We start from the raw sequence: 16,393 nt of genomic DNA on the forward strand, positions 1-16,393 counted from the left end.
TGCCTGATTCTTAGGGAGAGGGGCTGTGATTGAGAAGTAACAGCGAATGTTTGAAAAGGACCCCCATGGTCCAGTGGCAGACCTGCTGTAGGGTTGATGGGGCAGGGTGTGACCCTGACTTCAAGGGCATTAGTGACCCTACCCACAGCAGGGGTCACAGCTCTCACTTGGGCCTTGGGGACTTTCAGGAGTGTTCCCCATGGCCTAGGGAGCTGGAGTGAGAGACATGTCTTAGTCAGGCTAGGTTGCTGTAACAAGTAGTGTAGACTGAAGAGCTTAAACAACATGTACTTCTCACAGTGTGGAAACTGGAAGTCCAAGATCAAGGGGCCAGCAGATTTGGTTTCTGGTTTGGACCCTCTCCCTGCTTTGCAGACAACTCTCTCACATGGTGGGGACTGAGATTGAGATCTGGTCCTTTCTTTCTTTCTTTCTTTCTTTCTTTCTTTCTTTCTTTCTTTCTTTCTTTCTTTCTTTCTTTCTTTCTTTGGTGCAAAAAAAGGTGATTTTATTAAAGCATGGGAATAGAACCCATGGGCAGAAGAACTGCCTGGTCTCTTTCTCTTCTTATAAAGGTACCAATTCCAGCATGAGGACCCCTCCCTCATGGTATCATAATTAAACATAATTAAACATAATTATCTCTCGGGGTGCCTGGGTGGCTCAGTCAGTTAAGCGACTGACTTCGGCTTGGGTCATGATCTCACGGTTTGTGGGTTCAAGCCCTGCGTCGGGCTCTGTGCTGACAGCCGGCTCAGAGCCTGGAGCCTGTTTCCCAATTCTGTGTCTCCCTCTCTCTCTGACCCTCCCCTGATCATGCTGTCTCTCTCTCTCTCTTTCTCTCGTCTCTCAGAAATAAACAAAACATTTAAAAAATAAACAAATAAACATAATTACCTCTCAAAGGCCTCATCTCCAAATCCCAACACACTGGAGATGCGGGCTTCAACATATGAATTCTGGGGGTGTGTGTGGAGCCATAAGCACTGAAGTCCATACCCACAGAGAAATGGCAGGTGACCCGCAGAGCTAAGAGCTTGTGAGATTCTCCTGGTAGGATCCTCTCGTGAGAAATCACTGTGGGTGAACTTTCCGGGGAATGGTGATGGTACCAAAATAATGAATGAGCTAAGAGCTGGAGAAATACTATCCTAATGTGGTTGCTTGCTGCTGTTACTGCTGCTACTATTGCTACTGCTGTCATTACTACCACTACTATGGCTATTGTCACTGCTTGCTACCACTGCCGCTACTGTTACTATTACAGCTACTGCTATTGCTCCTACTGCCCCTACTATTACTACTACAAATATGATGATGATGCTAATGATGGTGGTGATGATGAGGTCATCTCCTTAGGCACAAAGAAACACATTCTCTCTAGTAGTAGTTGTAGTACTGAACTTGAACCACAGCTGTGAAAAATAGGAGAAACAAAAATCAAACTAACATGTAAGAACTTGACTTACAGAACTATATCAGATATATTACTGGAAATGATACGTGAAGCTCAGTCAGTACTTTCACGGTTGATACCTTTAATTGTGGCCTTTTTAAAATTAACAAATCTTTACTCTTAAAATATTCAAAATGAATTCTTTATTTTCCTGATTATCCTTTTTTTGTGGAGTACATATCTTTTTGTTGTAACTTTACTGAAACATTCATTTTCATCTATGTGAGAATATTGCTTTGATCCATTTTTTGGATTGTCTGAAATGGCTGGCTGGGTCTACATACAATTTGGAGAGTATGACTGATCTGATTTGACCCAGATTCTCTTGTCGGGTTGCAGTTTGAGGAGTGACTAGAATTCGTGCCTCGGCAGACTGAGAAAGAGATATGCTATTCAGAGTAAAGCCAGGTGAGTTAGAATGGCAAACGCCCAGAAATATGGAAAAGTTCATTGACAGACTGATGCCCCAGGAAAAAGAAAGGAAAACTAGTATTTATTATCTAGACTCCAGATTATACTGATTCTCTCAAAACAATTTTAAATGTTTATAGTTCCAATAAACCCGTGTTTGGTGTAATCACTACAGCTGGGTGTTCTGTTCCATGCAGCCACATGCCCTCCTAACTGATATTGTTTGCAATAAGACATGACCATATTCTCCCAATGCTGTCCAGGCACTAACCAAACCATATTGGAACCAGGGATTTTCTGTTTGTCTCTCCCATTGGCCAGGAATCTCCTTGGGTCCAAAGATGATCACCTCTGCATGTCTGGCATCCTAGCACCTCCAGGCAAAAAGCTGAGGTTTTGTAAATGTTGGGTGATTGAATGCTCACTTCTATACTCTATTATCGCCTATATTCTCTTGTGTCTCATTGCAATTAAGATGCTCTGAATGAGTAATATTTAGGACATTAAATAGACAGATTTGGTGATTCATTGTATGTGGGAAGAAAGCAAGAGAGAGCGAGCGTGAGATCCATGAAACGAGGATGACTCCTAAGCGTCTGGACTAAACAATTAAAAGCAGTCTGAGTGACACTCATCTAAACAGGAAATAAGAGGTGAGTAGTATTTTGGGGAAAACACAATGAAGTTTATTACTTCCATTGACAGACAAGAAAACTGACGCTTACAGAACTAAGTACTGTGCCTGAAATCAAGCAATCAACAAGTAGCAAAGCAAAGATTCAAGCCTTGGCAGTTACAAAACTGCCCTGACATCTATTATTAGAGCATTTCTTAATCTTGCACCCTGCCTACCTGCCCAGGAGGGGCCGTGCGTTTCAGCCAAAGCAGGACAACTGCAGAGACCAAACCTGCCTCTTTCTCTAATGCTGTGAGCATCTGTGAGCACAACCAGAAGCTGTGACCAGGACACAGCCCGGCATACCAATATTATTAGTATTGGGTCATTTAAAGCATTTAAATGGGTCATTTTTTCCCGAAGAAAACATCTGGAGAAATTATTCCTAAATGTCCAAGTGAGCAAAACCTTATTTAGTAAAGATATTTATTAAAAGGATTAGTGTTATGTTAGTAAAGGAAATAGAAATATCCCATGTATGTATATGCTTGTTGCTCACTTTCTAATTTTAGCATCAAATTTTCTAAGTTAATTTTATGGGGGGGAATTTCACATTATAGGGGAAGAATTTATAAGTACTTAAAAGACTTTCTGAACTAAAGGCAACCCAAAGAATTTGTACAACATCTGACATTTTATTATTTTTATCTGTAAACTAACAATATTATTTAATGTTACTTAATTCAAAGGACTAAATGAGTTAATATATTTAAAATGCTCAGAACAATTTCTGACACATGGTAGAAACTTTATAAACATTAACTATTATTATTGACAATAATTCTTATTTCCCTTCTTCACAAGTATCTATTGGATACCTACTCTGTCCGAGGACATCAAAATCCTGCTGTGCTTAAAATAGCCTTGTCGGGAAAATAAAGGCTCAAAAAACATATTCTTTAAACTTATGGTAAGAAAGGGATTTTAAAAATTATTAACTGGGGTGCCTGGGTGGCTTAGTCGGTTAAGCGTCCGACTTTCGCTTAGGTCATGATCTCGCGGTTCGTGGGTTCGAGCGCCGCGTCGGGCTCTGTGCTGACTGCCAGCTCAGAGCCTGGAGCCTGTTTCAGTCTGTGACTCCCTCTCTCTCTGACCCTCCCCTGCTCACGCTGTCTCTCTCTCTCCTAGAAATAAATAAAAAATGTTAAAAAAAAAAAAAAAAAAAAGAAGTGCTCCTGTAGTGGCATTATTAAAAAAAAAAAAATTATTAACATTAGATGAAAAAGTGTTTTTCTCTAAGTCATGTTTAAGGTAAAATTTCTTACGCAGCATAAACCAATCACATGTCATAACTGGATAAAATTCACTTCAAATTTATATGTAATAACATATATTTCTTTAATAGGCTGTGAATCACATATTTATTTAAACAATTGAAAACTCTACAAATCTTTGTATTTAAGATATTACTTTTTAATATCCTTGCATTAAAATGAAAATGATTACTTTTTAATATTACTGAAAACCACCCTATCCCCAATTGTAAAGATATATTTCTTGTGTGATTTTATTATATGCTTAATAATAGTACCTGAGAGCTCAGATTTCTTTTGAATAAAATTGATTGGAAACAATATCTACCCTAAAGCATCTTTAATGTCATTATAGATGGGTAGGAGTAAATTAAGCGGTATTTAGGCACCAAAGTCTTTAATTTCATTGCATTTGAGTAGGAGTTAGACATTATGAGGTCCAATTAAAAAAGTCGCTAATGTTTTTACATCTGAGTAGGAGTAAATTAAACAAAATCACTCCTGAGCTGCTAATATCATTTTAATTGAATGTCATTCAGTTTCTAACTGCTGTTACAACACTACAGATAATGAGGCTGTTTCTACAAAGCATCTGAGACTCTCGGGCTGTGGCTGCTGAAAATAAAGTTATAGGTTAGGAGGAGATGACAAGACAAACACTGGAACGTGGAAAAAGAAGGCAACCAATACACTGAGAAAGGTGGCATCCTGTTTGATGACATGGCCTACATATATTTAAACTACTGGATCAAGGAGCCTGAAAACCTGCTGGCTGCAAGTTGGATTGTTATTCTTGCAGAACTGGCATTGATACTGCAATTTATAGATTCTGAAAGCTAGACACACTGATCCCATTGATTTATCCACTATGACTTATTCGTAGAGTTCTATTCAATGGAAAACCTGAAGTTGAAATAATAGTTAAGAAAGGCATCGAAGTTGTGGGGATGAGCACTGGGTGTTATATGGAAACCAATTTGACAATAAACTATTTGTAAAAAAAAAAAAAAGAAAGGCATTGAAGATAATAAGAGTGATAACTTTAAGGCAGTCAAAATAATACAAACATTATACAAAGTTTCTTCTGCATCTAAGGTTATTATTTGAGACTTTGAAAGATTTTAATAGTTGGAGGAAGAAAACTTTTAAAAGGAAATTCAAGTTTGGTATATAAGCCATACAGCAATGTTACTATTATTATTATTTGTAATAGCATATAGAAAGTGTTGATTGGGGAAGAGGAAGATTTATTAATGAAAACTATTAATTCTTTAAAAATTAAAAAAATTTTATCAAAGAATGTTTATATACATAGTACATTTGTACATTTAAATATACATTTACAAGTCAAAGATTTAGAACATAAAACATCTGTTCCCTATCTCTCCCATTCAAAATAATGATTTTCAATTGGCCAGCTGTTACTTTTGCCACTTCCCCTCATATTTCTAAATATTAACCTTATATTGTCATTTTAAAATTTTTTATATTGTTATTTCTTGATTTTCAGCTTTAGAAATTGCCATTGACTTTGAATTATGCAAGATGAGGAATTAGCACGCTTTCACACACTCTCCCACACTCCTCCTAACTTATGCACATCAGAGTTTCTGTTAAATCCATATCTGCTGTTTGATTTTTATGACTATGTAAATAAAACATGTAGCGTACTAATATTGCATTTCCTTAAAATTAAAAAAAATTCCTGGGATGAATGATAGCCTTTAAAAAATCTATTTAGTTTCCTAAGAATCTGTTACCAATTATTTTCCAGACTCTTCATTAGATGCATAAAATACTTCTTGGTGGGGTCAAATACGTACAATCTCTCAGTTACACTTTTTTCTCCTTGAAACTATCTGTCCCGCAGGGCACCAGGGTGGTTCAGTTGGTTGAGTGCCTGACTTTAGCTCAGGATATCATCTTGCAGTTTGTGAGTTTGAGCTCCTCATCGGGCTTGCTGCTCTCAGTGCAGAGCTCACTTTGGATCTTCTGTCCTCCACTCTCTCTGTCCCTCCCCTGCTTGTGCCCTCTCTCTCAAAAATAAATAAAACATTTTAAAAAATTAAAAAAATACAAAAACAGAGAGAAAAATACGATCTCCCCTGAACCCTTCTGCCATTTGATCTCATGTAGCTTGACTACCTAGGCCCATGTTCAGCTGTTGCTTCAGAACTTGTCTTCACAACCCTGACATACCCTTTGTTATTTTTAAAAAAAATTTTTAAACTTTGTTTTTATTTCTAAGAGACAGACAGAGATAGGGCATGAGCAGGGGAGGGGCAGGGAGAGAGCGGGACACAGAATCTGAAACAGGCTCCAGGGTCTGAGCTGTCAGCACAGAGCTGGCCGTGGGGCTCGAACTCACAAACCATGAGATCATGACCTGAGCTGAAGTTGGATGCTCAACTGACTGAGCCTCCCAAGTGCCACCCTGACACACCCTTTAAACACCATTTGCCTGATGCAGTAGAGACCACTCATTGCTTTTAATTATTCATTCTTCCCCTCTTTCACAATAGCAAAATTAGAATTTTTAGCTGACAACGTGGTTGCTGATATTAGAAATGAACTCTCTATTTCCAGGCCTCTTTTATTCTAGGCAGGACCATATGGCTATAATGGGATGTAAGCGGACATGTTATGTATAACAGATTCTGGGAATTTGCCTTGAGAAACAATTTGTTTGTATTATTTTTCCTTCTTTGAAACTTCTTCAATTTTGTTACCTAGAACAACATGTTGCCTTGAACAGGGAGGATGAGTTCCTGCCAAGGGATACCGGAGGGCATGCCTTCAACACTCAGGCAGGTAGTTTGCAACGCTGCTTAAGCCTTTTCTTTCTCTTTGCTAAACTGTGAGCTCAGCAGGGGTAAGAGCTTTAGACCTCTTTGGTCTTTTCTGAGCATGTGCGCAGGCTTGGGTGTATACATAGTCTTCCAGATTTCCAGGAGTATGTGGAAGCTTGTCAAAGCCCATATGAAAATCTCATTCCTCAGCCTTTCCTCCTAATATTTTAGATGGCTCTTGTTTGCCCTGTTATCCTTTGCCTCAGGCAATAGCAACTAAATCAGATCAAATACAGATTTTCCTTGACTTATGATGGAGTTGTGTCCAGAAAACCCATTGTAACTTGAAAATATTGTAAGTTGAAAATATTGTAAGTCGAAAATATTGTAAGTTGTAACCTACTGAACATCCGAGCTCAACCTGGTCTACTTTAAACATGCTCAGAACACTCACATTAGGCTATAGTTGGGCAAAATCATCTAACACAATTTTATGATATATTTTAAATAACTCCTGTAATTTACTGATTATGGTACTGAAAGTGAAAAACAGAATGGTCATAGGGGTACTGAATGATTGTGAATGGATTGGTTGTTTATCATTGTGATTGTATGGCAGACTGTAAGCCAGCATCACCAGAGTATTGCAGTGCATATTGTTAGCGCAGGAGAAGATAAAAATTCAGAATCTGAGGTGCGTTTTTTACTGAGTGTGTTTCGCTTTTGTACCATCGTGAAGTCAGAAAATTGTAAGTTGAACCACCCTCAGTTGGGAACCGTCTGTGTAGAGAACAATTACAAATGTCCTTTGGTGGATCAGGTCATTGTTCCTGGTTCTTTACACTCTATCTATACGAGGAGTACACATTATCCTCTTTGCCACAAGACTTGGCAAAGACTCTAAGTTAAATAGGTGGAGTAAACACCCTGGCCTTATTGATATAGTGCATTTATCTGTAATTACGCTCAATTTGCATAATTATTTGTTCAATATCTATCTCTTATACCAAATCACACACTCTAAGAGATCAGAAACTAGGTCTTTTTTTGCTTGTCAGTGTATACCTGGATAGGTATTTTGTGTAATTAATTAATGAACACTATTTTTTTGCAATTGATTGAGACTGACTAAATAAGGTTAACACTTCATGTTGTCATTTTTTTGCAATTGATTGAGACTGACTAAATAAGGTTAACACTTCATGTTGTCAAAGCTACAATAAAGGGGAACCAGGCTGGCTCAGTCAATAGAGCATATGACTCTTAATCTTGGGGTTGTGAGTTTGAGCTTCACATTGGGGGCTAGAGATTACTTTATTTAATTATTTATTTATTTTTTCATGTTTAGTTTTGAGAGAGAGAGAGAGAGTGTATACACATGAGTGTACATGAGTGGGGGGAGGGTCAGAGAGAGGGAGACAGAATCTGAAGCAGGCTCCATGCTGTCAGCACAAAACCCCATGGGGGCTTGAGCCCACACACTGACCTGTGAGATCATCACCTGAGCTTTAATCAAGGGTTGGACCCTTAACTGACTGAGCCATCCAGGCTCCCCGGAGCTTAATCTGTTTTAAAAATCAAGGAGGACCTTTGGATTATGGATGCTAGAATATTGTATATTACAGCAAAAATTAAGAGAAACCTAATGTCCATCAACGAATGGCTAAATAAATTATGGTATGTGATAGGAGATTATACAGCCATGGAAAATTGCTCATGATAATGTTCAGTGAAACCCAAAAGGAAGATGCTAAATAAAATATTTAAAAGCAGGTATAATATGCAGAATTAAATCAAATAATATACATGTTCATACAAACAACTAAAAAAGACACCAACTCTTGACAAGATGAAATTTAAGAAGGAATTTTGGGAGCACCTGGGTGGCTCAGTCAGTTAACTCTGACTCCTGATTCTGGCTCAGGTCGTGATCTCACAGTTTGTGAGTTTGAGCCCTGCTTGCTTTGGATTCTCTCTCTTCTTATCTCTCTGTCCCTCCTGTCTCTCTCTTTTTCTCTCTCTCTCTAAAAAATCAATAAACTTTTAAAAAAATAATAAATTTTGTTTTTATTTTATTTTTACTTTTTTAACAGTTTACTTTTTTTAAACAAAAGCATGTAGTTTTACTCAGTTGTTAGCTTTTAAACCTTTTCAAGCAGTCTTTTTTTCATTATTTTGTTTAGCTTTTCTAGTTGTCCTCAGATGAAAAGGTGATCCAGATTACATCAGTAGAAAGCAAAGGTTGAAAATCATTTGTGTTTTCTAGATACACTAGACAACACTAATTATGTTAGAAAGTTAATTACTGCAAGACCATTCACTAGATGACGATTTTAGTTATCTCTGTCTTACAATGTATTTGGTCATCTTGATTGTCTTTATTCCTTTCCAAATTCTCCACCAGCTATATATATATATACAAGTGAGATACATGTTAGATGCTTTTATAGTAGCTAAGTCTATCCATTTTAACTAGTTAAAAAACTATTTTCACCATTAGATAAAATTTTATTTATAAGTGTCTAATCATCCTATTCACTAGTTACATTGTATGCATTTTTGGGGGGGTGTAGAAATTACTTTTATTTTTTAAAAAAGCTTAAAAAATAAATTGCTTTAAAATTACACATAATTTTTTTTTTTTTTTTACAAATAGTTTATTGTCGAGTTGGTTTCCATATAACACCCGGTGCTCATCCCCACACGTGCCCTCATTTTAAAATAAAAATTAAAGTGTAAAATCTGCTTTAAGAGTTATTAAATATGAAAGCAAATCCACAATATGCTTAATAAACATTGGATAAGCACCTATGCTACATGCAAGGCAGTGTTCTGAGCAATGGACTTACAGCAGTGAATAAAACAAAATAATAACCACAGTAAAACCCAACATCAAAAACCAAAAACAAACCCAAGAAGCTTTGCAAAATAATTTTTGTTCTTCAGACTGAATTCTTAACATTCTTCCTAATGTGGTGAGCTTTGTTTTTCTTTGTGTGTTTGTCACATCCTGCAAATTCATTCCCAACCTTAGATATGCATAGAATACTATGCAAAAATGGGTCAAACACTGTGGACTATGCTTTTCTCCCAGCCTTGGATGAACTGTTAGGTAGACTCCATAAATTTATCATCAATCTCAGAGAATAAAAGTCATCTAAAAATATCATCCCAAGAACAGGCTCATTTCAGTCATTGATTCATCCAACTGGTGTTATAATAAACATCTAGAGCCTCGTTCAAAGTTAAGTTGTGACCTTAGCCTCCTTCAGGTCAGCAAGCATGTGGCTGGGAGGTGGAATTTGGTTGAATTCTTCCATTCATCTCTGCTTGTTCTTCTCCTCCTGCTCTCTCCCTCACCTGATTGTTTCTGGTTCCTCCAGGATTGAATGAGGAGCTGAAAGAGACTCATGAAACATCTCCAATGACTTGGCACACACATAATTTAGTGATGGTGCCTGCTGGGTAGGAAAGTGTCCCAATGTAGTTTTCTTTCTCACTTAGTTGATGCTCACATGGGTTCCTTGAAAGATATGCGTGCCTGAAACCCCTATACTGTCCATGGCATGAGAAAGTATTTTTCTAGCTGGTCACTCAGAGTTCCTTCCTCAACCTCTAGCCTTCCACCTCCCCAATTTGGTCACTTTACTCCTTGAGGAAGTCCTTTTGAGCACAATTCAATCTAGTGATGTGCTCATGCTTTTTTGCTCTGCCATTGGTATAGGTATAGTTTTCTTCCAATGCAATCACACTGTCCATTTGGTCCTTAGTCTCCAGGAGACACATTGGGTTGGTTCTGTTGAAACTCCCCTTTTTCCTTGACTTGACTAAAGCATAAGTCTTCCATCCCTCCCCTCATCAGGGGGAGGGAGGGAATACACAGGACACCAATAAGTATAAAAAAAAATCCTCTTTCTTCTTTTATAGCTTCAATCCTTTTATATCTTTAGGTAGGGGGATGGGTTAGGAGTCCACAAACTATTTTTAGCTACCCCTTTGGCTGGTCCTTCCTAGAAGGTCCTGCCTTCAATTTGCAATAACATGAGATTTGGCACTTACTGGCCATTAGGCCTTATCCAAAATTAAGGCAGAAATTGTCCTATGTTAACTTCCTGTTACATTGACTATAAAGTGTTTGAATTCTAGTACAGTGGGAAAAAACCACTGCTAGTTCTAAAGACTAACTGCATCAAGTTCTTCTGATTCTTCTTCTTCTTTTTTTTAATCTTACAAGGGGTATGACTTTGTTCATCTCAGGAAAGAGATGTTTACCTATTAAAAAAAAATAACCTGATGGACATCTTTGATTTGAAAAGGTGATTCCCATAGTTCTGCAAAGAGAGGGTAAAACAAAGGGTGTGTGATGTGTTGTGCTTAATAGGTGAGAGGAATTCTTGAGTTTCCCAGGAAAGGGAATGAAGGGGCCTGGAAAGAGTACTTAGTGGGGGAGGTGTGAAGCAGTTTGGTGACAGAGGGTCTCTATTTGGAGGTCATGGCTCAAGGAGAAAGGATGATTCATGACACGGATGGTCAAGGGAATTTCAATACAAGGATGCTTACCATTAACTGCTGAAGTGTTTAGTGCCAGTCCTCTTTTGTAAGTAGGCTATAAAGAAGAACCTCGTGTTAAGAGGTGGCTTTGGAAGTTAAAGCAAAAAAGATCTTGTGTAATGTTTGGGATGATGTGAAATATAGGAAACAAGACTCTCTAGTGAGGCCAAGTGGGAGCAGGAAACTAAGCAGGAATTGACCAAGAGAGGTGAGTCTTGGGGAAGGCGCTAGTCTTCCCATAGTATGAGATAGAGGGACTGGGGCACTTAAACATTTTTTCCATTATAGGGGCGCTTGGGTGGCTCAGTTGGTTTCTGACTTGGACTCAGGTCATGGTCTCACCGTTCATGAGTTCAAACCCTGGATCTGGCTCTCTGCCGTCAGTGCAGAGCCCACTTGGATCCTCTGTCCCTCTCTTTCTGCCCCTCCCCTGCTTGTGCTCTCTCTTCTCTCTCTCTCAAAAATAAATAAACATTAAGAAGTTTTTTTATTATAGAAATATTGAAAAACACTAAAAAATAGCAGTGATAAGTTGATTCCTGTCACTTGGTTTTAAAAACCAATGAAGAATTTTAAAATTTTTAATATTTAAGGAAAACGTGAGTTCATTAAGGATACAGGACTTGGGGCAAAAGCAGGGAGGCCTTGTTTGGGTTACAGTTGCAAAATGGGTGATTGGAGGGCTTCATATAATGTTCTAGAACAGTGGTGAAGTTGGTCCATTAACATATCAGTGACTTTTCTTTTCCTTTAGGATTTAAAAAAATTTTATTTATGTATTTTGAGAGAGAGAGATTATGAGCAGGGGAGGGGCAGAGAGAGAGGAAGAGAAAGAAAGAATCCCAAGTAGGCTTCACACTGTCAGTGCAGAGTTGAACTCACAACTCAAACCCTGCCAACCATGAGATCATGACCTTAGCCGGAATCAAGAGTCAGATGCTTGACTGACCAAGCCACCCAGGTGCCTCAATCAGTGACTTTTCTAACAGGAGATCTATTACACTTGAGAGACTTTTCCCATGCAGAAGTAAGTCCAACGTCCCTTAATATTTACCCAGTACTAACAATTTATTTGAGAGAGAGGTGTTTTTGTTCATTTTGTCAGATGTATTTGACTTCTATGTAAATGCACATTTGGCAAGGCATTGTATAGAGTACACAGTAGTCTTAGAAAGTTGCTCCATTTTTTCCAGGTGCATAGATTCCTGGAAAGTCACTGTAACAGGATAATGTCAGTATCCTAAAACTGATCGAAACAAAAAAATACATTTGTTATCTTGCATATCAGGAAGCCCAGGGGCAGAATAGTTACAGGGTTAATTCAGTAGTTCTGAGTGTTATCAAAACTCCAGGCTCTTTTCATCTTTCCACTGTGCTATGATCAGTGTTTTGCTTTCCTTATCTTTGCCCTTCATGTTTAGAGAATAACTGTTGCAGATCCAGACAACACATCCTCACATGGGAGCCCCCACAGGAAAGAGAGGAAGAATTTTTCTTCTCTAACATTTTAGTAGAGAAGACAACCATTCACAGACATTGCCAGCAAATTTCCCCCAGAGCCTGTTGGCTGAGGTTGAGTCACATTTTCATGCCTAGCTGCAAAGAAGGTTGGGAAAAAATCAAGTGTTTTAAAATTTATCTTAGGAAGTGGGTTCTGCCTAAGGAAGTTGTAGGTTGGAAATGATTATTGGTAGGCAACCATTGGTATCTGCCACCATTATTTAGGAAGTAAATATGATTAAATAAGGTATTTATTTTCATTGCATGCTAATATTCTTAGCGTCTAAAGTGTGCAAAAAATGTCAACATGGTGCCCTTAAATCTACTATGTAAGAGCAGCAAGTCCCCAGTTAAGGCACGGTAGAGTTTTTTTTTTTAAGATTTTAAAAAAATGTTTATTTTTATTTTGAGAGAGAAAGCACAAGCAGGGGAAGGGCAGAGAAAGGAGAGAGAGAATCCCAAGCAGGCCCCATGCTGTCAGAGCAGAGACCAATTTGGGACTTGATCTCATGAACAGCAAGATCATGACCTGAGCTGAAATTAAGAGCTGGACACTACTGAGAGAGCAACCCATATTCTAAAAATGTTTGTTTATTTTTGAAAGAGGGAGAGGGTGTGGAGGGTCAGAGAGAGAGGGAGACAGAGAATCCCAAGGAGGCTCCACGATGTTAGTGCAGAACCCCACATGGGGCTCCATCACATGGACTGTGAGATCATGACCTGAGCTGAAATCAAGAGGCCCACGCTTCACCACCAGAGCCACCCAGGCACCCCTGCATGGTAGTTTTTATGATTATAGCAGGGAAGGCCACAGCATAGAGGAAGGAACCCAGGGCTGGAAGTCAGAGGACTGAGGATTTAGACCTGGTTTTGACCCTTCCTAGCCTGACACCGGTATAAGTAATCTTTAAAAGTCTTGGTGTTCTTATTTATCTGTGGAATGGAGGTGTTTTTGGATGCCTTGAATTCCCTTCGTTTCAGTAAGACCTCCTCAGTTTTTCTTTCATTGCTTGCTATCTTCATAGCTCTGTGTGCTGCTCAGCTCTGGTCAAAAAGTGGGCAGGGAATCGCAGCTTGGCCAACTGAAACCTTCTCTTGATTCTGAATCCATTTGCAGCTACTGCCCTCTTTCCTAGTTCCACTTTAGAGAGAAATGTCTCAGATTTTTTTTCCCTTGTCTCCCATTTCTCTTGACTCACTCCCATTGGTTTTATGGTCCCACCACATTATCCAAATAGCTCTTATTGTTGTCAGCCCCCAACGTGTTGCTAAATTCAATAGTTAATTCTGTCTTACTTGACTTATTGCCCTCATTTGGCACAGAGTCTCTTGAAACATTTTCCTTGTTTGGTTTTTAAGATACAAGTATCTTCTGGTTTACTTCCTGTTCCCTTATCATTCCTTTGCTCAATCTCCTTCACGTCTCTGACCTGTCAATATGTATGTATTTCCCTGGGTGAATCCATCCAGTTCTATGGCTCTACATTTATTCCCTGGGTGAATCCATCCAGTTCTATGGCTCCACATTTATTCCTTGGGTGAATTCATCCATTTCTATGCTTTAGATGCCACTTATAGAGTGACAATCTTCATATTAATACCTTAGATTGGACCCCTCCTTTGGGTTCTGGATTTATATATCCAACTACTGATCAGAATGTCCACTTGAGTGTTTAACAGCCATCTCAAATTAATCTATCCCAAATAAAATTCCTAATTCCCATCCAAATTTCCACATCCACCAACTGCCATATAACCTGTTCCACCTCATCATAGTTAATAAAAATTCTGTCCTCCCTTACATTCATTTTGACATTACCTCATTACTTTTCATCAGTTATAAAGACGATCTCTTGTCTCCCTACTAAGTGGATCTTCCAATTTAAAATAATTTGATTAGTTAAAAAAGCTTTTTGGAATTTTGATCAGAACTACATTGATTATATAACATAATTTGAAGAAAATGAGCATTCTTACAGTAATGAGTCTTCTCTATCCCATTCTCAAACCCAACAGAGCTTGCAGTTGGAAGGCATTTCATTTTGATGGTCAAATTACTTATCAAAGAAAAATTCCTTAATACACATACTGGATTTTCCTATATTAGTAATTGAAATTTTGCTTGAATAGGGACTAGTATACCATTTGTCTTTTTAAAGAGAGTCTAAATAAAAATTACCATAATGACTATTACTGTACTTTTTAAATAAGTAGCATGTATTCAATGAGTATATTTTGCCTCTTTTATATCTAAATAATACCGACTCATAATGTCAGTACTTTTTCATGCACTGTTGGCTCCTCTCTCTACTTTTTGCCTATCTCTAGTTAAATTCCATGTCTCAGGGAACCATTCTGGAATAATACTAAATCTATCTTTCATTTCCATTTTTGGTGCTACTAACCTAACCCAAGCACTTGTTTTTTTGCAAGCTTGGCTTAAACAGTTATTATTGTAGTTTTCTAGTTGGTCTCCCAACTTTTTTTTTTCAGGCTGCCATCTTATCCTCCCACTTTCTTATAGTCTTTATTTGTCCTTAACATTACGGACATGTTGATTTTTATTATTTTTTTTAACTTTTTATTTAAGCTCCAGTTAGTTAACATACAGTGTAATATTAGTTTCAGGTGAACAATATAGTGATTCAACACTTTTATACAACACGTGGTGCTCCTCACAGGTGCACTCTTTAATCCCTATAATTTACTTAACCCATCCTCCCACCCACCTTCTTTTTGGTAACCATGAGTTTGTTCTCTATAGTTTAGAGTCTATTTCTTGGTTTGCCTCTCTCTTTTTCCCCCTTTGCTAGTTTGTCTTGTTTCTTAAATTCCACATATGAGTGAAATCATATGGTATTTGTCTTTCTCTGACTTATTTTGCTTGGCTTTATACTCTCTAGCTCCATCCATGTTGCTACAAATGGCAAGATTTCATTCTTTTTTTATGGCTGAGTAGTATTTCCGTGTGTGTGTGTGTGTACCACATCTTTAAAAATTTTTTTTAATGTTTATTTATTTTTTAGAGAGAGAGGGACAGAGTGAGAGAGGGACAGAGTGAGGGAGGGAGAGGGAAAGAGAGAGAGGGAGACACAGAATCTGAAGTAGGCACCAGGCTCTGAGCTGTCAGCACAGAGCCTGACACAAGGCTTGAACTCATGATCCACCAGATTATAACCTGAGCCGAAGTTGGATGCTCAACCGACTGAGCCACTGAGGTGCCCCTATATACCACATCTTCTTTATTCATTCATCAGTCAATGGACATTTGGACTGCTTCCGTAATTCGGCTATTATGGATAATATCGCTATAAACATCAGCGTGCATGTCTCCCTTTGAATTAGCATTTTTGTATTCTTTGGGTAAATACCTAGTAGTGTGACTGCTGGATCACAGGGTAGTTCTAGTTTTAACTTTTGAAGAACCTTCATACTGTTTTTCAGAGTGGCTGCATCAATTTGCATTCCCACCAAAGTGCAAGAGGGTTTCCCTTTCTCCACATCCTCGCCAACACCTACTGTTTGTTTTGTTGATTTAGCCATTCTGATAGGTGTGAGGAGATATCTCATTGTAGTTTTGATTTGTATTTCCCTGATGATAAGTGATGTTGAACATCTTTTCATGTGCCTGTTAGTCATCTGGATGTTTTCTTTGTAAAAATGTCTATTCATGTCCTTTGCCCATTTTAAATAGGATTATTTTTTGGGGGGGTGTTTGAGTTTTAAAAGTTCTTTGTATTTTTGGATTATTCCTTTA

The sequence above is a fragment of the Hyaena hyaena genome, unplaced genomic scaffold (genome assembly GCF_003009895.1).
Source record: "Hyaena hyaena isolate Hyena2069 unplaced genomic scaffold, ASM300989v1 scaffold_522, whole genome shotgun sequence".
NCBI lineage: Eukaryota > Metazoa > Chordata > Mammalia > Carnivora > Hyaenidae > Hyaena > Hyaena hyaena.